The sequence below is a fragment of the Oncorhynchus nerka genome, linkage group LG27, assembly GCF_034236695.1.
Source record: "Oncorhynchus nerka isolate Pitt River linkage group LG27, Oner_Uvic_2.0, whole genome shotgun sequence".
Classification (NCBI taxonomy): domain Eukaryota; kingdom Metazoa; phylum Chordata; class Actinopteri; order Salmoniformes; family Salmonidae; genus Oncorhynchus; species Oncorhynchus nerka.
The window spans coordinates 32,196,187-32,220,496 of NC_088422.1; the positions used below are offsets into that span (position 1 = coordinate 32,196,187).

A 24,310-nucleotide genomic window follows, 5' to 3' on the forward strand; every position below is an offset into this window, starting at 1 on the left:
CCTTTTGTCTTTCAAATGCGCTCTAGTCTTACAGGAAACAGTCAAAACAATTAAAAGGTTGTGTCGATAAATGTCAGAGCTGGTCAGTAAAGCCATCGCTCCTTTCTGTTCCTCCCCCACCTGAGCAGGGTGGAATAACCTGGGTACTCTCTCTGTCAATGGGGTCACACACACACAATTCTCAGAGCAGAAACTATTGATAACAAGCTGCTCTCGTGAGTGAGTCAAGCAGAATACATAATGAGAGTGAGATAGAGAGAAAAAGAGGCAAGTGAAAAAGAAGTGACAAAAAAAGATAGAAAAAAATATAAACCACTGGAACCAAGACTTAAAAAGACCTGATATTGGCACAAGGTGGAGGGAATGTTGGAACATAAGTAATGAAATTTACACTTAATCCAGTTAGTTTATACTGGATTAAGTTTACATTTTCGTTAACTGTAAGAAATTCTACAGCACAATGGCAGAGTCATGTCTTAAGGTTTAAACTAACTAATTACTCAATAGCATTTCCAGCAGATATGGATTATTAAGTCCAAAAGTTATGTCTGTCCGAAGCATTACAATGTAAATGCACTTTTAATCCGTCTGTCTGCATATTTCAAGACATGGCGTATGAGGGTGCAGTGAGATACCCGATGGGTTGGATGCTACTTTACTCATCAATCATCTTGGAAAAAAAACTGGAAATCAACCAATCCGCCGTTGTTAACACAATGGAAAGGTCAAATGCTTTATTATCTAAATGTTGAAAGTGCATGGGGGATGGAGAGAAACAAAATGGTGCAGTTTGAGGCCATGTAACGGAGAGTGATACGGGCGACGGAGATGGAGGTGTGAGTAGGTGTGTCTGGGCAGGGGTTATGTTGTGGATGTTATTGTGTGTCTGTATGTTGTCATTTGTATGTGTACAGTATGTTGTGAATGTAAAAAATCATTGAGGCCTACTGTGCAGTATGGGCTGAGGATCGATCCAGTCGCTGTGCCTGAGAGAGGCAGGCCGGTCCAGCCAGGCAGAGCCCCGGAGAGCCTTGACACAGGCGGGCTCTTTGTTTGACACATGCTCCACACTACTTCCCTGCATCCCAGGCTCTGTCTGGAGTATCAGCCTGGCTGGGCCCACTGGGAGCTGGGTTCGGCAACGCAGGCCACAGGGCTCAGATGGACTGCTGATGGGACCTTCTGCTCAGCAGCCCCGTGAGGCCAGGGCAGGCAGAGAGGTGGGGAGGTAGACAGGTGTGTTTATGCTCTGCCTGTTGCCCCTCCAGGGGCCAGGACAGCTGCCCATTGCATGGGTTTTGGGAGGGGGCAGAGAGAGACAAAGAGAGAGAGTTTATTGTGTGTCAGATATTGAAATGCAAAGACATGGCTTCTGTACAGACACAGACAATGTAAGGTACAGTGTATAGTTATGAGATACAGCGCAGGTATGCACTGCGGAAGCAGAGTGGCACACTGCATAGGACTACACTTCAATAACATCCCAGCAAACCACAGTTGGTTCTGTGAATGTTCCCAGAACATTCATTAGGATGTCCCAAAAGTTCTAATAACACAAACACTGTCCCGTTGTGCTGATGATTATACAATGTTTGCAGAAAAATGTGCCTGATTTTGCAAGAAAGTTCCCAGAACAATTGTTTATACATAACCTGGAAACCTAATAAGAACCTTAGGGGAATGTTATGCGGTTTTTGATACAGATGTTGTGCACAACATTTTTGTGAATGTTAGGAGAACATTCCAAGGATATTTCCTTTTGCATTAGTCTGGGGAAAAAACTATAATTTTCCTATCAAAAACATAACTTTTTATATTTTGGGGATGTTATCATCCTAATGTTTGATAAAACCCTAACTAGAACTCAGTGGGAATGTTAGCTAATTTCCTAGGAATGTTAGCTAATGTCCTGGGAATGTTAGCTAATGTCCTGGGTATGTTCCTGTTTTGCTGGGATGAGGCTCAGCCCACTGGGCACAGACGTCAATTCAACGTCTATTCCACATTGTAATTTAGTTGAAATGACCTGGAAACAACGTTGATTCAACCAGTGGGAGAACACCCCCAGATCAATGATTAAAGAGTGTGGCAACATAAAAAAAAATCACACATCCAGAAAGTAATTTTTTCTATATGCTCCCAGAGCAATTTTGGGTAATAAAAAGGGCCTCTCACAGTCATAACCGTTTGAGAATATTATGGGAATTAGTACCCAATTTGACAGGAATATGACATGTTCTTGGAGCTTCCTCTCTATATGCTAGGTTGTACACCAGGAGTTTGGAGGCAACAGAGGTTGGTCTTGGGCTCAGGGCTCAGTAGGCTGCAGGTCTCGGGGTAATCAGGGTTTGGGGAGTGTAATCATACCAATTAAGTCCTAATTACAATGTAAACACATTCTGCTGCCAAGACCAGAGCCCCCCAGAGTGAGGCCTCTGCACCAGGGCAGGCCATGCAGCTCAGCCTCCAGCCTCCCGCTGCAGAACAACATGGCCTATACGCACACAGCCAAATGACAGAGCACAACCATCCAGACCTACTTTGTAAAGTGACAGGACCACACTCAGTCACTTAGCTAGTAACACTGACTTACTGTACATGCACTCACTCATAGGCATACAGCACGGAAAGGCAGACCTGGAGCATTAAGCCAAAAAATGCAAAGGAAATCTATTGTAGCCCATTGGTGGAGGGATAAATCCAGTATAAGTGAATGTAAAAGAGATCTAGACAGGGCAGTGTCAGCTGCCCCCTCACCCCAGCCTCTGGTGCTTGAGAATGGAGAGGTAGTATGGAGGAGCCCTCTGGAGAGGGAGCAGAGAGGTGACGAGATGTCACTGTGCTGTCAACTCCCAGGATGTGTTATACAGGGGTGGACTGGGAGAGGTTGTACTATGTCTCAGGTCAAAGTGTCACCAGGACCTGTTGTTCCTTCAGAGGAAAAATAAAGACTTCCACCTCTTTCTGTCATGATTTTTATTTGATCTCTCTTTGTCTATTGCTTCCTCTGATCTCCCCTCTTTAAAAAAAAATGTCTCAGACTTTCCCTCTGTCTGTTTTCTCGCGCTCCCTCTCTCTCTCACACAGCTAATTCTAAATGCTGGTCCCATGATTCTCCTTAACAGTGAGTGATCTGTTCCACCATCCCTGTTGTCTGTAATGTATCCCATGACTGTCCTTGGCAGCCAGCCCTTCTTTGATTCTCTTATTGGGCCGTGGCCTGGCCAGTTCAACCCCTCATGGCCCTGGCCCTTCATCCTGGGCCTTGGCTGCCCTCCCGAGCCATGTCAGCCCACCCCCAGTGCCACATAACCAGCCTAATCATCATGCCACTTTCCGTTACCCATGTCATCCCTCACTCCACACTCCCTTGCCCATGTGCTAGTACCCAGCCAGCTGCTCCTCAGGTGGGGGTAGGTGTGGGCAGGTAATGACAGGACAGGGTGTCGCCATCCAAAGTCCCCCCAAAATCTCAGAATAATATGATCACTGTGTATCTGTAATGGGAGGCATGCATAGGAATGTTTCCTCTATTGTTTTGCTGTATGTGAAGGCCTTAGGTGCAATACTATGGTATCTTGTGAGGTCAATGATTAGCAGTATTAGGACAAAACAGGTGAGACCAGTGAGTAAATATAAGATGTGCCAAACCTCGTATTTTCAATAAAAGTATTTTAAAGGTGGTTTATAGGCACAGCATGCCACTAGTGTTCAGTCTCTCAATGGCAGCAGCATATCTGAAAACAACGCTGAGTAAATGAAGAATACATTTGAACAGCTTGATAAGCAACGGCTTTGGTTCTGTCTCATTACTTTAGTAAATGTAATCCCCAACCCAAACAGATTCCCATCTTCTGTCTCTCTCTCCCTTCGCTCCCTCCATCCCTGTGGCTGTGTGTATTACTGGCTTTTTCCATTCACAATGTAGTGTAGCTGGGCTTGACTACTCCCACACCCCCTTCTACTCACCCACTGTACAAAGCCAAATTATATTCCATAATGAGCCAGGGAGCAGCGGCCATGGTTGAATGGTCGTGTAGCTGAAGCCGAGGCAGTGTCCAGGGGAGAAAGAGGGCGTGGCCAGAGGTCTGGGAGAATGAGAGCCTTTCACAGCCGCCATGACCTCACTTCCTGTCAGGGCAGCTCTCAGACGTTACTCCAGTGTGACCTCATGTTTTACTGTAGGTTTAAGGAGGGGTGGGGCCCAGAGAAACAATATGTTACTGGTCTATATTGGGGCTCCTCCATCTGAGAATCACTTGAACATCATGAGAACAATAGCAATAATTGTACCCTCTCCTGTCCTGCATATTCAGTTCTGGTTCATATCCATTTGCAACTGGCCAGTCGTATGTCTATGGCAATGCATCATTGTCAATCATCTGGACTCCCCCATTGCCCCAACTCCTCCAAACACGCAAACACACAACACTCAGACTGTGAAACACAAAGCATAATGCAATAGGAGCCCATGGAAAGATGATAAGAGGGGATGGAAAAGAGAAAAATGGCAGGAGATATAGGCGGGGCAAAAATGTCCAACTGACATTTTACCGCAACAAGTTCAACATGCTAAATCATCCATGGATTGAATTGTGTGTGTGTGTGTGTGTGTGTGTGTGAGAGAGTTGATGGTTTGGAGGGGTCGGTGGGTGGAAATGTCTGACATAGTGATTTAAAAATTGAGGCAAAGCCCTGCACCTGAAGAGCAATCACCACACTGATCCCTGCGCCCTGACTTGTGTCACTGTCATTGGGTGAGATATATTGACAACAGAATGACACTGAAGGAGTGGTCTGTCTGTAATCTGTGGTGCTGCAGATGCCAAGGTTAAATTGTTTTGGGAGGAGGTGGAACTCTTACTCTTCTTCTTAACGCACAACTTTGTGGCCACAGCTTTATGTGCTGCTATACATGACATTTTTATACACTGTAAAAAATTACTCTTTGGATCAACCCCCCCAAAAATACTTCATCTGTTCAACAAATGAATTAGTTAGGTTTTCACAATTGAAAAAAAAAAATTCTACCAGATTTATGATTCAATGTCAACCGTTTTTTTATTATTACCAAACCTATATTTCAAGTTGCAACCTATTTATTTCAACACTCAACTTACTTTCCCCCTTTGGTTAATCCATAACAAATAGCTGACAAATGAATATTTCATGTAAATACAAAACATTCTTTCAACACAAGCGAATTAACAATAAATTCCAAAATCAAGTTGGTTTCAATAATTCCTTAATGTTTTAAAACATATTCTTTACACTTTCAAATTTAGTATCAACAATATGGTTACCAAATATTGGCTACCTTATAAGGCTATTTAGTATCACATGCACTCATGCAAGTGTAATTACAGATGCTGGCAGTGTACAAGTTTAAGTTTGAATAACGAATACAACAGACTAGGGCTGTGGCAGTCATTACATTTTGTCAGCTGGTAACTGTCACGCAAATAACTGCCAATCTCAGGTAATTGACCGTCAATGGACATAAACATGTTAAGCATCTCCAGGCATTTATGCATTGGAAGAACATAATAGCGTAAGTCATCCTTAAGTTAGGCCCTGATCTGGCTATGCCATATGGCTGTGGGCTAGCAGCCTACACTAGTTCATTTAGCAGACAATATTTGCTTATAATTCCAGAGGCATTATTTTATGGTAAAAATAATACAATTGAACATAGCTGAGTAAAGTACTTTTTTTTCCCGAACAATTTCCAAGTGAGCACATGCGGCTATTCTGTGTTGAGCTGAACAAAGTGATCATTTGAAACAGGTCCTCCTATACACTTCATTTAGAGTTATTTATGCAACTTCAACTGTGATGCAAACCTTAGGCTATATGTTTTTATTTCAAATCAAATCAAATTCTATTTGTCACAGGCGCCAAATACAACCTTATCGTGAAATGCTTACTTACAAGCCCTTAACCAACAATGCAGTTCAAGAAATAGAGTTAAGAAAATGTTTAGTAAATTAACTAAAGTAAATTCGTACATTATGTTAAGAATTTGCTAAATGTATGATATAATACAAAATGTTGGAATACATGCTAAGGCTGCATGTTGCGACTCTAACAATGATTTGAAAAAAGGTTGCATGAAAGTTATGCACTCTGCTCTGTTTCTTGCGCAGGATGCACACACTTAAACCCTAACCCTTGCCTAGCTAACATTAGCGTTAACCACCTAGCTATCATTAGCGTTAACCACCTAGCTAACGTTAGCGTTAACCACCTAGCTATCATTAGCGTTAACCACCTAGCTATCATTAGCGTTAACCACCTAGCTAACGTTAGCGTTAACCACCTAGCTAACGTTAGCGTTAACCACCTAGCTAACGTTAGCGTTAACCACCTAGCTATCATTAGCGTTAACCACCTAGCTATCATTAGCGTTAACCACCTAGCTAACGTTAGCCACAACAAATTGGAATTCTTAACATATCATACGTTTAGCAAATTCTTAACATATGTTCTTACAACCAGGGGTAAACGTAACAATGGTAAACTTAAATCCAAGGACACAGCAATAAGTATGGTATGTATTCATTTGTGGATGATGAACATCCACTAATGAATACATACCATACTAGTTGCCGTGTCCCGGATTTACATTTACTATGTTACGTTTACCCCTGGTTGTAAGAACACGCTTCACTAGGCTGTGTAGGCTATGGGCTCTCCAACCCTGTCCCAGGGGTCCTAGGCCTTTAGCAGGGGTTCCTAAACCTTTTTTGACCACAACCCCATTTTGATATCTGAAAATTCTCACTACTCCAACGATGTGGAAAAAAATAGGTAATTAACAGCCAATGTTTATTTATTGGGGCTATGAAGGTCAATTGCAAAACATTCTAACAGTATTTCTGATTGTTTTCTCAACTCACCATCATACTTTTAATGTGAGTAGTTGACAGTCAATTGTAAATGAGTCTGAGATAATGTATATTTTCTTACCACCTCTAATGAGATGAGTGTGCTTGATGCATGTCACCTCTGAGCTTCTCAATGTCACGTGCTCACCTCATCTCTCCTGTCACATCCAACCTGGATCGATATTTGTTTTTAATGCAGACGAGAGCACTGAATCAGTGTACCATGGGTTTTAATGCTCAGAGGGAGACAGCACAGTATTCCCTTTGAGTCAGGAACCAAAACTCCTCCATGGTGACCCGTGAATGCGTTGTCTGCAGCATTTGGTCACATGACAGCTTGATCAGCTGTTCCATTTCACTTAGCACACAGCATGTCAACTGAGCCAGGATCACAGTCAAGTGGATTTCGCTGATTCAGCCACTAGTCTGTAGATTTATTTTCTATTTCCCCTGCATGCTTGCGTTCAGTTTCCCAAATATGTCTGTTACGTAGGCCTTGGAGACACTTTGGGATAGTTAAAAGGCTAGTGTAGAGGACCTGAGGGACTGACTGGGTACATATTTTAAAAGCATGTCTGTCACGTATTGGGTTACACAATCGTGGATTGATTTAAAAACCAATAGAATAATCTTAAAAGGAATTCTTAAACTCACTGGCAGCCAGTGCAGAGACCTTAAACCCCATGTAATGTGTGCTCTTCATTTGGTCTTGGTCAGTACCCGTGCTGCATCAGTCTGTATGTTTTGCAGTTGACCAATGGCTTTCTTGGAGACAGGAGAGCATTACAGTAGTCAAGCCTGCTTGTAATAAAAGTATCTCTGTATCAGCCTGAGAGAGAAATGGCCGCACCTTGGCAATGTTTCTCAGGTGGTAAAAAGCTATTTTGGTTACATTCCTAATGTTTGACTCAAAATGTTTTACCTGGTGTTTTATCTTTATTGCCCGTGAATTACAATGTGCGGCTAGATTCTCTCTCTGTGCTTTGGCTCCAACAATATGTACCTCGGTCTTGTCTTGATTTAACTGGAGGAAGATGTGAGCCATCCAAGTATTTAAATCACTAATAGTCTAATAATTTATCCGTGGAGCTAAAATCCTCTGGTGACACAGAAATGATGTGTATCAATGCTGTGCTTTCTGATAACACTGCCAAGGGGTTACATCAGTGGTGGAAAAAGTACCCAGTCATCATACTTGAGTAAAAGTAAAGACACAAAAATGACTCAAGTAAAAGTTGAAAGTCACCCAGTAAAATTCTACTTGAGTAAAAGTCTAAAAGGATTTAATTTTAAATATACTTAAGCATCAAGAGGAAATGTAACTAAAAAGATATACTTAAGTATCAAAAGTAAAATAATACATCATTTAAAATTCCTTATATTAAGCAAACCAGACAGCCCCATTTTCTTTTTTGTGTTGTTATTTACAGATAGCCAGAGGCACACTCTAACACTCAGATATCATGTATAAACAAAGCATGTGTGCTATGAGTCCGCCAGATCAGAGGCAATAGGGTTAACCAGGGATGTTCTCTTGATAAGTGTGTGAATTGGACCATTTTCCTGTCCGGCTAAGCATTCAAAATGTAAAGACAACTTTTGGGTGTCATGGAAAATGTATGGTGTAAAAAGTACATTATTTCCTTTAGGAATGTAGTGAAATAAAAGTAAGTTGTTAAAATTAGAACTAGTAAAGTACAGATACCCCCAAAAATGACTTAAGTAGTACTTTAAAGTACCGGACCCAAAATTGAACCTTGTGGAACACCACATGTGATTTCCATTTCCTCTGAGTTATGTTTACCAAGGGTGACAAAACACTCTCGACCGGTTAAATAGGTCCTAAACCAATTTAGAACTGGACCGGAGAGGCCAACCCACCTCTCCAGTCTGTCCAGATGGACATCATGGTCACCAGGGTTGAATGCAGCACTTAAATCTAGAGTACAAGGACAGAGTACAAGGTCTGGTGCTTTAAGCTGTTTGACATCTGTGTTGGCTCTAAGATAATTTACCACTTTAGCTAAGGCTGTCTCTGTGCTGTGGTGGGCACAGATTAGAATTTTTCCAAAATAGAGAAGGTGCTTAAAAAATATTTTGCTGTTTGAAAACCAATTTCTCCAGAATTATTGCATAAGAATAGAAGCTTTGTGATTGGCCAAAAATAACTAAAAGATGAATAATCTAGATTAGAGGTTTCACCAGAGCAGTTTTTAGTGCAGTGGGGAAAGTACCTGTGAACATGGAGTGATTAACAATAGCTTGCACTTCTTCAGATATGCAAATAAAAACAGTTTTGAAGAAGGTATTGGGGATAGGATCGAGAAGGCAGGTAGAAGGCTTAAATTGTGATATCACTTTCCTGAGCGTGTCTGCGTCAACCAGGGAAAATAAATCCACAGTGCCTTTGTGTGGTAGTCTAGTTGCAAACTCATCATATTTAGATGTGTAGGAAAGTTCCCTTAAGTTTGGTAGGATTTATCAGGCCGTCAATGGTTGAGAAGAGCATTCGCAAATTATTCTGATTAATAGTGATCAAGTTAGAAAAATTAGCCCGTCTGGCATTTCTAATTGCCTTGTTATATATGCCAAGTTGTTCTCCCAGAAAATCATAATGGACCTGCAACTTTGACTTTCTCCACTTTCGTTCTGCAAGTTTCTCTTTAATTGATTAGTTTCTTCACTCATCCAAGGGTTTGGATGTGGCCTTTTTCAACTTTACTGGAGCTATGGCATCAATGGTTGCCCTTCATTTGCTATTAAAGTTATGAACTAAATCATCACAGGAGGAAGGCAGAATAGGTGGTGGAGTATTGTTCATACACTCAATAAAATCTGTAGCAACTTCAGTGGTAAGATAACGTTTATTAATAATGCTTTCCGTATTACCCTGTGCTATGGGCAACAAGGTAGTCAAAAATACACAGTGATGATCAGATAAAGCAACATCAACAATAGAAGATATGTCAATTGAAAGCCTCTTGGTAATAACCAGGTCCAGAGAATGGCCGTGGTTATGGGTGGGCCCAGTAGCATGTTGGATAAAATCCATAGAGCTCAAAATATTCATAAATTCAATGGCCTTGGAGTCAGTCTCTTTGTCAAAATGAATATTAAAATCACACAACACAATGATTGTATTATAGTTCTCAAGGACACTTTAGTTGTGGACACTTTAGTTGTGATACAAACCTTATCAAAACATATAGGCCTATGGGCTAGGCTACAAGATGCATGCAACTATGATTGGAAAAAGTGACAAAAAAACACCTTAGACTGCACAAGCTGGGCATCAATCAAAAGTGATGATATTCTCATCCATCACTCTATTCTCAATGTAATCTTGTCTTTACATATACTGCACTAAATAATATATGTGTGAAATTCCTTTTAAAATGAGCCATTATTATGCAGGGGGAAAAAGTAATGTCATCCGTGTGCTTTTCCCACTGTTCATTTTCATGCCAGTCAGGTAGGCTACTCTGATTGTAAAGTGAAGTAATGTGCTTAATATTTTTTTCATTTTAATAGGCAAGTCAGTTAAGAACAAGTTATTATTTTACAATGCCGGCCTATCCCGGCTAAACCCTCTCCTAACCCGGACAACGCTGGACCAATTATTACATTTACATTACATTTAAGTCATTTAGCAGACGCTCTTATCCAGAGTGACTTACAAATTGGTGCTTTCACCTTATGACATCCAGTGGAACAGCCACTTTACAATAGTGCATCTAAGTCTTTTAAAGGGGGGGGGGGAGAAGGATTACTTTATCCTATCCTAGGTATTCCTTAAAGAGGTGGGGTTTCAGGTGTCTCCGGAAGGTGGTGATTGACTCCGCTGTCCTGGCGTCGTGAGGGAGTTTGTTCCACCATTGGGGGGCCATATGCGTCGCCCTAAAGGACTCCCAATCAAGGCCGGTTGGGATACAGCCCAGGGTCGAACCTGGGTCTGTAGTGATGCACTGCGATAAATAAATATAAGCCTATAGAAAGCTTATGGGACCCTTCTCTTTTTAATAGAGGCCATCAAAACTCTGTTTTCTCACTCAGTTGCATAGCATAGCGTAGAACTATTGCGTTACATGGGCTTATAGGAACACTTATTTAATTCCATGCATCAACCAGCTATGAGGAGCTGGCTCTCACTGAGCAACATCTGATCTGATTCTGCTCAAACTCTGAATGCCAGGGCTGTCATGAAGTGTTTGATTTGATTTTCGATTGCATTTGCATCAAGATCAGAGCGATTAGAGGGACAATAGAGTGCTGCGTGCCAGGCCATTAGCAACTGGCCGTTTACAAGTTTGGTAGGACACTAATGACCATCAGCGGCATCAAAAGCTCAGTTTTGGAGAAGCCTATTTACTGTGACTGCAGTCATGACTCATTACTGCCAGTGTGGCGGTCATATAGTCACTGTAACAGCCCTACAATAGACCACATAACTGGAGTTACATTCACTCACAGGGGTGGATAAGAAGAACAAACTGAAAGCCATGCCCCCATTAAGCCACACCTCCAACTCTTCTGATAGGCTGCTGCCGCTACATGGCCCCCTCTGCTATTCAATGTATGCACATGAGGTGTTGTATGCAATTTAGAAGCTTTCATTCAATTCCAAAAATATCATTGATCTGTCGAATTTGTTATTTTGATTTCAGACACATTGAATAGAATAGGTTGAATTAACCAAAGAGTAATTTTCAAATATTTCAATCATTAAAAGCACTTCAGATGAACAACAGCGTCATCCCACTTTTTACAAGTCCCTTGGGTTAAGGAAAATTCTAGATTTGTTTTTAAATAGATTATTATGCAGTGATTATTTAAGCAATAAGGCATGAGAACCTGGGAATTATCAAAGCCAAGTGTCAGGAACAGCCCTTAGGGGGGAGTTATTACACGATAATCTCCGGGTTTGAGGGGCTTTTTTGTTTTTCTAAAACTGTTACCAACATATTTATAAAAATATGAATGACATTGTTTTTATTAAAAACATTATTTTAACAAGTAAATTCGTTTTTGCATTTTTAAGTTGATATCCAAGGTGGCTGGTCGGCAGTCCTCATGTTTTGACCCAGTCGCTCATTCTAATCATTCTATTAATTTGGCTAGCAAGCAGAGATTCAATGATGAGAGACAAGAACTTCAATAAATAATTATTTAAAAAATATCCAATAGGCCTACATAGGCAACAACTATTTTGGTTGGCGAGTTCGAGAAAACCAAGCTAGTTGGTGATGTTAAAATAGTGACGTTTCTGTTGATATCCCACGAGTGGAAGAACTATCCATGGTCCTGGCGCTGGTTGGTGACAACCAGTGCTTGCCTCTTCTTTGCCTCTTCCTAGTAAGTATCTTCCTCTGACCCATCAATCGCTGGCACTTTAACCTTTCCTGAGTGCTCACTTTAAAGTGCATTAACATTATTTTATCATGCACACTGACTAGATGAATCTATCTGAAAAGAGGCCTTTTAATGTGAAACTTAATCTGTTACTTTCATACCTCAAGAGTTTGTTACTTTTCATACTTATAATCAAGAGTAATTTACTATGTTTACTTGATTTGAGACAGGCATAATAGGTAAATGTCTTCTTTAAGCAAACGCAAACATGAATTAACTCCTGATTATCACAAATGATTAATTTACCCTAAATAGCTAATGATGCACTTATCTGATATAAATGTAAGATACAATGTTGATTGGGAACCATTTTCTTCCTGTGTGCGTTTTTTCACTCAAAAGTTATTGTTTATAAAGCCATTACACATTTGTCCTTCAACTATATATTAGGCTTAATAAGATTTATAATATATGTGTTAGAGTCTGGGTATATGCGGTGTGTGTGGAATATATTTGATATATTGATATATTTATTTCAAGACCTCATCCCCCATCTCTAACCCCAAAATCAATAACTTCATTTATGGTCCAACACCTTCAATCAATTCTCGCCCCATTCCCCACTACAGTGGACTGCCTCAGACTGGACACATGTTAGCAGGGCTCCAGCCCTGTTTTTCCTGCTGGCTGGCCACTGTGTTTCTGTGCACTGGGAGGTAACTGCCCACTCATATCCTAGATTGGATGCAGTGATCATCATCTCATGCTGTTCGGTCCCCTTGTCTTGCCTTCCCTCCATCCTCCTGACCTTCTTTTTACCCTCCTCCCAGCCCTGGCATATTCCAGTGTGTGAGCTAGCTCAGATTCATAATAAACAAGCATTAAAGCAATAAGCAAAACAATTACATGCAGAGCTCTCTCCCCTTCCATCTCTTTGTTTCAGTCTTTTCTCAGTGACATCTATTTATGATCTTATTTGCCTGAATTATTGATGCATTGTGAAGACATGGTGTATCATTCCTGTGGCCACATCGCAGCATTAATCTCCTATCGATGTTAACACCACTGTTAGTGTTCAGACGACAGGGCCTTGCCTGGGCCTGCTGGAGCTGTTTGAGCGAACCATGTCGTCAGTCCCCTTTTCACAAGAAATACGAGTTAGAAAAAAGTGTGAGGGGTTTTATCCCTTTTAAAAAATGGAATGAGCTGGCGGTAGCTCTCAAGCAGGCCTTTCCCTCCGCTGGATTTATTAGCCAATTTCCAATACCATTGTCTTTCACTTCAATCTCAGAAGTGAGGGTGCACCAGGCGGAATATAGGGCTGCAATCATCCGAGTGTGTGGCAACAAAAGCTCCAGCGCTCGCACCTGGAACTCAATAGATATTCATGGACATTTAGAGAAGGAAATAACTTAATACCGACAGTGTCGATGGAATAATAGCCATTTCCTGCCTGACTTGCAGCCCCTCAGAAAATGAGATTCTGCCGGCCGTCATTTTTCTTGTCTGCTGGGTGTTTCCAGCGCAGAGGTCTATGGCTGCAACGACACTCTCTGCATCCGCAATGAGGAAGAGATAGAGGGAGAGAGAGAGAAGATGGAGAGGGGAGGGGGTAGAGAACACATCAAGGGGCACAGAGTGAAGGGAGAGAGCGAGACAGAGGATTGTTGTCAAATGCTCTTCCCTGAATATGAATAGTACTATTTTATCTGAATAAACAACAACAACAGCAGCAAGAACAACAACAATAGTTATCATCATCAACATAGCTATCATCACCATCATTCAGAGGTTGTGGACAGGGCCACTGTGTGTCTGAGACTTCAGTCATCATAGTGGAGATTCGGAAAGCATTCTCCTCTCCAGCCCAGAGCCACTCCCAGACTGGGCAAAGGCAAATATTTCACAAGCACCTTGATTAAGATTGATTATCACTGCAGGGGTGTGAAATGCCTGCAAGAAAACCGCTTACACTTACACTTACACACACACACACACACACACACACACACACACACACACACACACACACACACAGAGAGAGAGAGATATGCAGGCAGAGCAGAATTAGGCCGATAACCGCTAATTCAGAAAAGAGCTGTTATATTCTACAACCACCTAAAAGGAAGCGATTCCCAAACCTTCCATAACAAAGCCATCACCTACAGAGAAATTAACCTGGAGAAGAGCCCCCTAAGCAAGCTGGTCCTGGGCCTCAGGACAGCAACACAATTACACCCAACCAAATCATGAGAAAATAAAAATATAATTTCTTGACACATTGGAAAGAATTTGCAAATAAACTGAGCAAACCAGAATGCTATTGGACCCTAAACAGAGAGTACACAGTGACTGACCCAAAATTAAGGAAATCTTTGACTATGTACAGACTCAGTGAGCATAGCCTTGCTATTGAGAGGCCGCTGTAGGCAGACCTGGCTCTCAAGAGAAGACAGGCTATGTGCACACTGCCCACAAAATGAGGTGGAAACTGTGCTGCACTTCCTAACCTCCTGCCAAATGTATGACCATATTAGAGACACAGATTTCCCTCAGATTACACAGACCCACAAATAATTCAAAAACAAGTCCAATTTTGATAAACTCCCATATCTATTGGGTGAAATACCACAGTGTGCAATCACAGCAGAAATATTTGTGACCTGTTGCCACAAGAAAAGGGCAACCAGTGAAGAACAAACTCCACTGTAAATACAACCTATTTTTATGTTTATTTATTTTACCTTTTGTACTTTAAATATTTGCCATCAGAGACAGACAGACAGTAATCCACAGAAAGACATTTCATTCATACCTGCAAAAAGTACAACAATATAATGCCACCTTAATAATATTAACATATCTTACATTACTCATCTCATATGTATATACTGTATTTTATACCATCTATTGCATCTTACCTATGCCGCTCGGTCTTCACTCATCCATATGAGAAGTGCAAATTTGGTGTCCAAAGGCCATTCATTTAATATAAAAAGATAAATATGGATAAAAATAACATTAAATCATTCAACTCTTACCCGTTTTTGACCCAGACATATTTGTGTTGCAAACTATTCAATTAAGGGAGTTATTGAGCTCTAAAGTGTCAAAATGTCCTTCAGTGTAACTGTCCGGGTTAAAATTGTAATGACAAAAGTGTTTTTAAAATGTATAAATTCACCCTAAAAAATATAAATGAATACCCATGGCATAATTGTGTTAGTGTTTGCAACAATATATAGAACAATGGGCGACATAATGTATCTAAAAAATATTAAAAAACTTGAATAACTTTTGTCTGGACTTTTGAGCTTCATCAATGTCATTCAGTATAACAAATTGTAAAACGTAATTTTAAATAATATCACATGATGTAATCATGTGACAGTGTGTGACATAACAAAGAATACCCATTGAAGACCCTCTGTCAATGTGATGAGGTGAGTAAATCTCTGAAATATTTGATGATTTCACATTTTCACCCTCTAGTAACCTTTGTAACAAAAACGCATATCCTTCAGTACAACACAGAAAACATTATTTTAATGTTATTATTTTATAAAAAACTATATTAAATATGAAAAGTAAGGATAGTCTTTATAGGTCAAGGTCATTACTTTATATAGGTGGCAAAGGGACTGCCTGTTAAATATGTTTATGTATAAAATCAGTTCTTCAGTATCATGCTTTTGTCCTTCAGCACAACAAAAGTCTCATGTTATACCTCAATGTCACCCGTTGTGCTGAATGCTAGCTTTGTTATCCCATGTTTTCACTAGTTTACAACATTTAATCATGCAATTCATATTTACTTGTTCTATGAATACTGAATATTATCATTTTAAACTATTTTATGGCATTTTAAGGTATTTCAAGGCACATTATCTTTATACTGTAGATGCCGTTGTCGAATAAGGAGAGGGCTGCATGGCACAGACAAAAGATTAACGCAGATCCAGTTGCTAGGGAGGAAAAGCAAGGTATTGTTTTCATGGTTTCATGCTACTGTCAGCAACAGAATAGCATACAATAGCATATAAATCTGGGTGGATAACACTTAACATTAAGTTACACTATTACACTGTAGTTAATGTTTTATTGCACTGCAGTTAAGGTATAACTGATATATTATATTAGTTAATATAATATTACACACACACACACAATGATGGATTAAAAATTGATTATGAATTATATTAGTTAATAACCACTTCAAATTTGAGGCACTTTATGAAAAAATGAGACTGTACAAGTTTGAATTGAAGTTGTTGGGCATTTTATGTAGCTATTTTGTGTAGGTATCTTGAAGTTGAATTTGTGTACCTGCATTGAATAGAAATGTACCAGTTACAGTGTAACAATGCATAATTACAACATTAACTATCATGTAATAATCGTGTAATAATGCAACTTAATGCAACGTAAAGTGTTGCCGCAGGCTCAAATTATAGTAAAGTGACTTATTAACATTAGCAATGAAATAGTAACAAAACATGTTTGAGAGAGAAAAGGACAGGGAGTTGATTTAACTTTTAAACTTTGATTAAGTGTTATCATTGTATAGCCTACTAATAATAGATTACTAATAACATTTAATGGATGTGAACTATTATATTTTCATTTTTTTTAGCTATCAGAGAAGAAAGAAGGATGTCAACCCTGATCATCCACTGATCCATACATTGACACAATCTGATGCTGAAATTTTTATAAAAAAAAAAAATTAAATCAGAGGTGCCGTGAAAAAATCTAACGAATGTGGTGATGAACTTAACTCTGAAGGAAACTCCTTTGAGCAGCCCCCTGAACAACTTGTGCAAGTACAACATTATTCCTACTTGAATTAAATTGTACCTCATGTGTAAGTTAAACTATGTTGCATTGTAAAACCCATGTTCTTTATGTGTGGCGTATGGGTAATTTCTCTCTCTCTCTCTAGTATGGAACCGATCTAAGTTCAGCTAGCCTGCACATTTTAAACCTGTTTTTTACAAAGTTTTGTATCTTAAAAAAATAGCTAAAAGAAAAATACTATTGTTGCTACAAATAATAGTTCATAGGATAATTATTGTTATTGCTGAAGGAATCACATTTAATCAATATTTGTGGGCCTTTTGATATGTGTCATTCAGGGTATCAAAATATTATGATACAGTATAACACAAGTATTTTATATTAAAATATACAATAACTTTGTTTTGTTGACTCAGAGACAAAAACAAATCTCAAAGGATGAAGTGAAAGATATTTTCATAGATTTTTGCATTTTATTCAGTGTAAGGCAGGAAGTTTATGTAAAAAACCTTCAACAAATTTTGAGTTGTACTCATGACACATCAAATATGTAGTATTCAAAATAAAATAATGTCATTTTTTCTGGGTAGTTATATTTCTGCCAGTCTAAGCATGGATATATAACCTTGTAATTATGAAAAATGGGCATCAAATTTAATAAATATTTAAAAAACACTTAGTGTTATACTGAATTACATTTTACTAGGGTACATTCATATGAATCACAATAAAAATGATTTATTGGCTTTATTCTTGAATATGACTAATAGAAGGGCATAGGTGACACTCCAACAAACATATAAAAGCCTTTTAGGGAATTGTAATTGCTGTTTTATTTTTTTTGCTACTTTGAAAACCTTATACGTCTTTGACCCTTATGTGTGCATATTCTTATTCCACCCCTTTAGATGTGTGTATTAGCTAGTTGTTGTGGAATTGTTAGATTACTTGTTAAGATATTACTGCACTGTCGGAACAAGAAGCACAAGCACTTCGCTAAACTCACAATAACATCTGCTAACCATGTGTATGTGACCAATACAATTTGATTTGGTTTTATTGCTGTAGTTGCATTGTTGACAGGTGAGCCTGCAAATAAGCATTTCGTTGTACTGTGTACACCACATGTATCCTGTGCATATGACAGAGACATTTTGATTTTAGATTTCTCTGGAGAGAAAGAGCACAATGGAATGCATATTGAGAGCTGTGCCCATTGTTGATCTAAGAGACAAAGGATTCCTTGAAGCCTCACATTCTACTCAATTTCAGAAAGCAGCTCTGTCTCCCCTCCCCATTACCTGGCCAGTCACGTTATACTGGCCAGCCTCACCATGAATTAAACATCTCACAGAGGAGCGCCAGCTCTTATTAACTCCACCTCCCTCCTCCATACTTCTTCCTTTCCACTCCTCTCTTCCATGTTTTGCTCTCTACGCTGAATGAAACAATGGTCTGAGAATATCAGGACTGAGTAGAACATGGATACACCCGTTTCCTCCTTTCTTTTGTTGGTTGTAATAGTCACCCAGGTTACCAGTATAGTAAACAATCATAAACACTGTGCAACTATAAGAGGATGGATTCCATTGTAAAACCATTTTTGGAGGATTGGTGCTTGTCGTAAATCTTCCAAAGGGATGCTCAGCATTGGATGACAGAACATCTCTCTCTCCTTAGTTATCGTGGGAGTCCAGGCTTTTCCAGTGTGTCCCAGAGGCCTGTCTCTTTAAACAGGCTCTGTGTGTGGCTGTGGGTGGCTGTATGTGGCTCTGTGTGGCTGTGGGTGCATGGTGGTGGGTAGGGGCCAGCTTCCAGTGGGGGCAGCAGACAGACAGACAGGTAGATAAGCAGTGTGAGACTGGGCACAGACCCTCTCTAGCAGTGTCTGGTTGGGCCTTGGTCTCCTTAGTGTTGGTCTACCAGGGGTTGGTTCTGGACAGGCCTCTGGTGAGAACACACAGGTCAGACAGTAGTGGTTTAAAGATGCTGTTATACTTGGCGGACACCAAGAGGAGTGCAGACACGCCCTTTGGTGATCAGCAGATAATAGCAATGTGTGTTTCAGTAGATGAATGGAAGAGGTAAAGCAAAGGAAAGAGAGAGTGGGGGGATGTGAGGAGGAGCATTAATCTGATCTTGGAAACCTCAGAGACAAGGCCGGTGTGAGCGAGCCATGCACCCTGACAGAAACCCAAGCAGATTGCTCTGCTGCTTTGTATTCCAAATTAATTGGCCTCTGAAGATCGCCCTCCTCCACCCCTCACAACACCTCCCTATCCACTCACTCCCCCTCAATTAAAACTAGAAGTAGCCATGCTCTCAACATGCTGCTCCCTCTCTCCTCGCTCCCAATGACTTCTCCTCCCCCTTGTTACTGGGAACAAACTGGGCCCTTACACCAGGGCTCCACGTAGGACCCAATCAAATAGGCTGGGGGAAGCAGCAGTTATAATGGAATTGAGGTATGTCTTGTGTGGAACAAGATGATGCTGATCACAGTCTTTTCGAAGGGCCCATGCTCAGACTAGCTTATTCTCTTGATGGCAAAATAAATGGCAGTCAACATAATATGCTAAAGCACCAGTTGTCTGCAATTTATTTTGCCATCAAAACACTTAATCCACAGTTTAGCTTCGATCAGGAGAGCCAGGGGGGAAGCATTCCCCCGTTACTGTGAGTGAAACTGTAACTAGATCAAACACATTTCAGTGGAATTAATTGATGTGATGCAAGCCAACTATACATCCGTATCAATGAACAGACTTTATACTGCGAAGTGCATAACATGGTAAATGTGTTGGGCATAACATAACAGCACTGCTTGCCTACAATTACTGTCAGTAGAGTTCATTATGAACTGTGAAAACTCTGTTAACAGCAGGTCAATTCACAGCTATACCTGTGAAACACACCGCTCCCTAACCACAATGCACCCTGACTTCTTATACTAAACCACAACGACAACAAACATCAACAAAAAACTAAACACAAATATTTCAACCCCCTTTACATCCAAAGTCTAGGTTTTTATGTATCTGGACTCTATTCAATCAGAGCTGCTTTAGCAGGACATCCACATGGCGGTTGTTTTGGCGGTGTCGGAGATGGAACTGCGTTAGAACTGTCAAATCCCCAAGCAGCTCTTGGACATTGCCATTGGCTGCACAGAGTAGCATTAAGAGAAATCCCATGCAGCCTTGTTTACAAGTCTAAATACTGGAATGTGAGATGTAATCTACTAAAAGCCTTAAAATGTGAAGTTAATCTATCCCCGTCGAGGAAGCAGGAGATTTTTTGTATCTGACAGTAAGACATTATTCTGATGACTATAACATTTGTTGGCACCTTCAATGCTTTAATTTCCTCATTAAAAAATATTTAAACACTGCAAATTTGCCAAACTACTAAACTTGGAACCAATCCCAACATACCCCTTGTGATGAAGGCAGCCAATGGTCTGCATCTATCTACGATGTAAACACAGCCTCTTGTGAAAATGTGAGCTACTTTCTGATGAAGAGGAACAGATATAGATAGCTAGCTCCTAGACTGAAATAAGATAGTTTCAAATCAAATCAAATTTGATTTGTCACATACACATGGTTAGCAGATGTTAGTGCAAGTGTAGCGAAAAGCTTGTGCTTCTAGTTCCGACAATGCAGTAATAACCAACAAGTAATCTAGCTAACAATTCCAAAACTACTACCTTATAGACAAGTGTAAGGGGATAAAGAATATGTACATAAAGATATATGAATGAGTGATGGTGCAGAGCGGTTTTCAAATGCACTTGAAATATGCATGTAACATGTTTTTTATTTTTTTAAATTTAGTAGATGCTCTTATCCAGAGCAACTTACAGTTAGTGCATTCATCTTAAGATAACTAGGTGGGACAACCACATATCACAACCATTTGGCCAATTTATTGAAAGCTAGCCAATGTTACAGACTAGCCTAGCCAGCTACTGTAAATGCAATTTTGTGTTTCATTGGCTCTCTGTCAGTTAATTCAATTGTTGACTCATGTTTTGGAATGATTATATGTCTAATTTCAAATAACTAGCTGTAGGCTTAAAGAAACAATAATTCATGCACTTTGCATTGAAACCCAAATAAAAACATGTATACTGAACAAAAATAACCTTTATGTGCTTCTGGAACATTTCTGGGATTTTTTATTTCAGCTCATGAAACATGGGACCAATAATTAACATGCTGTGTTTATATTTTTCTTCAGTGAAGATAGAAAGATGTGTGTGTCATGTGTGCTAGAATGGAGGTTCAAAGGTGACAGCTGCATATTAGCCAATACATATAGCATAGCTTACACATAGCTTACCTTGCAATACAACCTTCTCTAAAAATCTGTTGTACAATGTGCTGTGTAATAAGATAGCCAGTGTTTGATTTCTAAACCAGATGAGTTCTCAAACAGCAGCTGCCCAATACCATGGTGAGCAGTTGGTAAATTAATGTTTGAGTTTCAAATACTAAATGTGAGTATACTTAGATGGTTTAAATTATTAACTTTCCTACTAACCTAAAAGTTGACGGTGCCAAAATCTTGCCAATACATTCATTATTTTACTAATTATGACTGAGTGTGCGACATGTTTTCCATAATGTATATACATATGAACAAAGAAAACCTTCACAAATAATGATGCGCCATTTATTGAGTACAGCGGCAAATAGCAAAGGTGTCTTAAGCAGTATATAAATGTAGCCTGGCGAAAGTAAACCCAGCACAAGACAAACTAATTTGGGGTTGTTTATTCTTTCGAAACTTACATTTAAAATAGGATAATGTAGAAGGGAAATCACCACAAGATGAAGTCACCATAAAGTAATGTTCAGTCCAAATCACAATCAAGTGAAATAAATCTGTTAAGTGCATAAAACAATCGGAGTACAATAAGTACAAAGTGAAATGCATAAACTGTAGTGGCTCTGCTTTCTATAGAAACACACAAGAAAATACAGACACCACAATGTTCAGTTAGAATAGACTTTCTAACATTTCAAATATCTGAGTACAAGATGTCCATGAATAAAATGACATCATGCATGAAAAACAAAAATACATTTAGTCATAAAACAACATGAATACTTAGAAACACGCTGTCCAGGTGATGCACTAACCCCACATGGAACAGTAGATCCTCATCTCACCCATACTGCACTGGGGGAAATGTCATATCAACAGATACATTACAATTCAAAAAGGAAACAATGTACAACAACCTGAAGCTTTAGACGAAATAGAATGTACTTCTGATAATTACTCACACTTCAAATAATGTTATCATCAACTCCACCACGTGGTTCTGAGAGCACTGGTATTCAGCTAGCAAGAAGCTAACATCCTCATGTCAATCTGAAAGTATCAACAGGCTAACATGACCGTCTGGCATAAATATTACAAAATGAACTATTTTACACTGCAGATGATGCAAAATAAGATATATTCCGGTACAAGAGGAAGATAAAGTGTAATTTACCCATCTAAAGTAACGTTGGATCCACGATGGTTTTCAACAGGTCGCCAGTGTAATTGCTTGTTCTCACTCTTACACACTGCGCAATCCCATAACCGCCGGCACACCTTGTTTATGAATCTCTTAAAGGGATGGTGCCAGCTAGTGGATAAAAATGAATACAGCTATGCGCTTTTACCACCTGGCTACATAAATATAGCGTAACCTACCAATTAATGTATATCAAGTGCTGTGGAGGGCACAATCTTACAATATTGCAGTCAAGAAATGAGAGCTTTACCATCTGTGCCAAAAGCATGGGCCTCTGATGGAGACTGCAGACCTGTCATCAACGCATACTTTAGTATTCCACCTTCTCTCTAGGAGCATTTGTGTGCCCAGGCCTCATAGGCGTATCAAAAGGATCCCACTCTGATCACCAATGTAGCTGACTAAAGCTTGTGTGGTCCAGAGACGAGAACACTACCATCTATGGCAAAAGTCTGGGCTCCCGACGGGGACAATATAATTCTCACCACTGCTTGTTACAATAGTAAAATAATCTGTTTGTCACCGGTTACACTGATTCTACATTGAATTTAGTCTTCAAGGTGCTCAAACAACCACTTGTATCTGTAGTTGGTGTTCGTCAACTCTAAAATGCACTAGACTGTGTAAGATAGAATCCACAAAGAAAAGACAACAGGCAAATGCATGTGGTCCCAAAATCTAAACAGTGACGGCAGGTCTAGTTCAAACTGCTGTAGGATGGATCTCCTCACAGGTGAGTGAATCAGTCCATGCTTGGTGAATAGCACTTGGTTATTCTCTGAGAGCAGGATAAAGGAGAGCTAAACAGATCATGTGACACAAAAGTGAAAGACAAGAATAAACAAAATACAGTAAATCATCACAGCAAAATAATGTAATTTGTGAGCTAGAAAATGAACATCCTAAAAGTCTGAGGCCGGGTGCTATATTTTCATCCTACTCCAACTATTGACAGGGATAAAGTTGCATTTACTATTTGTCAGTATGAATGAAATTAGTGGGTCCTGCCCTGATGACTGAAGTAGATGTACAATACTTGTCCTATAGATTTTTGTAATCTTAAATTATTACTTGGAATAAACTGATAGCTAAAATTCTTGGAATTGTCGTGGAATGACATGCTAGCTAGTGATAAGGCTATCTGCTTCAGGTAGCGATCAACAGATCTACTTGTAATTAGCTAGCTACATTACTAAGGTTGCTGTGTTCTGAATTGGGAATCATTTTACAGCTTGGGTTGATGGTATCACGTTTCTATAACGAAATGGTTAGATTACAAATAAATAAAACATGATTTGCCTGATAGCAGTGTCAGACGGAGATCTCTGTCGAACTCTTCGTTACCAGCTGTCTCTACATTAGTTACGGATAACGTGATTGTAGATCGTACCACGAATAGTACACAAGTTTTGATTGGTTTACAGTTTAGTTCTCCGCGGCGTTTGCCTGTCCAGCTAGCGAACATGAAAGTCAGTATTTTGTGAAAATTTGCAAGAATTGACATTGCCAAGAAACGTAAATGTTTTCAGAATAAATAAAAATACACAATATTATTTATTTTTTGAACAAGCAAAAAAAACAGCTCCTCAGAGATCTATCATCTCGAAAACTCATGCAGATAGCTTGCTACGGCTCACCACCTATACACCTCAATTAGGCTGATAGAAATCCTAATTTCATTGAATGCCTTTCAATTTGGGCGTCATTATTTCTAAATAGCCTACACTTTCTCGTTCTGAACTTC

The 24,310-nt window shown here is 39.7% G+C and overlaps 1 long non-coding RNA gene across 3 annotated transcripts; it reads right to left on the bottom strand.

Moving 5' to 3' along the window:
• Nucleotides 1-21,702: 21,702 nt before the first annotated feature.
• On the bottom strand, nt 21,703-23,904 carry LOC115111044 (uncharacterized). Of its 3 annotated transcripts, none has more exons than XR_003860748.2 (3): nt 22,817-23,904; nt 22,540-22,677; nt 21,703-22,415 (listed from the first exon to the last, which is right to left on the bottom strand). It is a non-coding gene; the product is annotated as an uncharacterized LOC115111044 (long non-coding RNA). The 3 variants fall into 3 exon arrangements; XR_003860747.2 differs by having other exon boundaries at nt 21,703-22,215; nt 22,328-22,415; nt 22,540-23,904; XR_003860746.2 differs by having other exon boundaries at nt 21,703-22,220; nt 22,328-22,415; nt 22,540-23,904.
• Nucleotides 23,905-24,310: the final 406 nt, after the last annotated feature.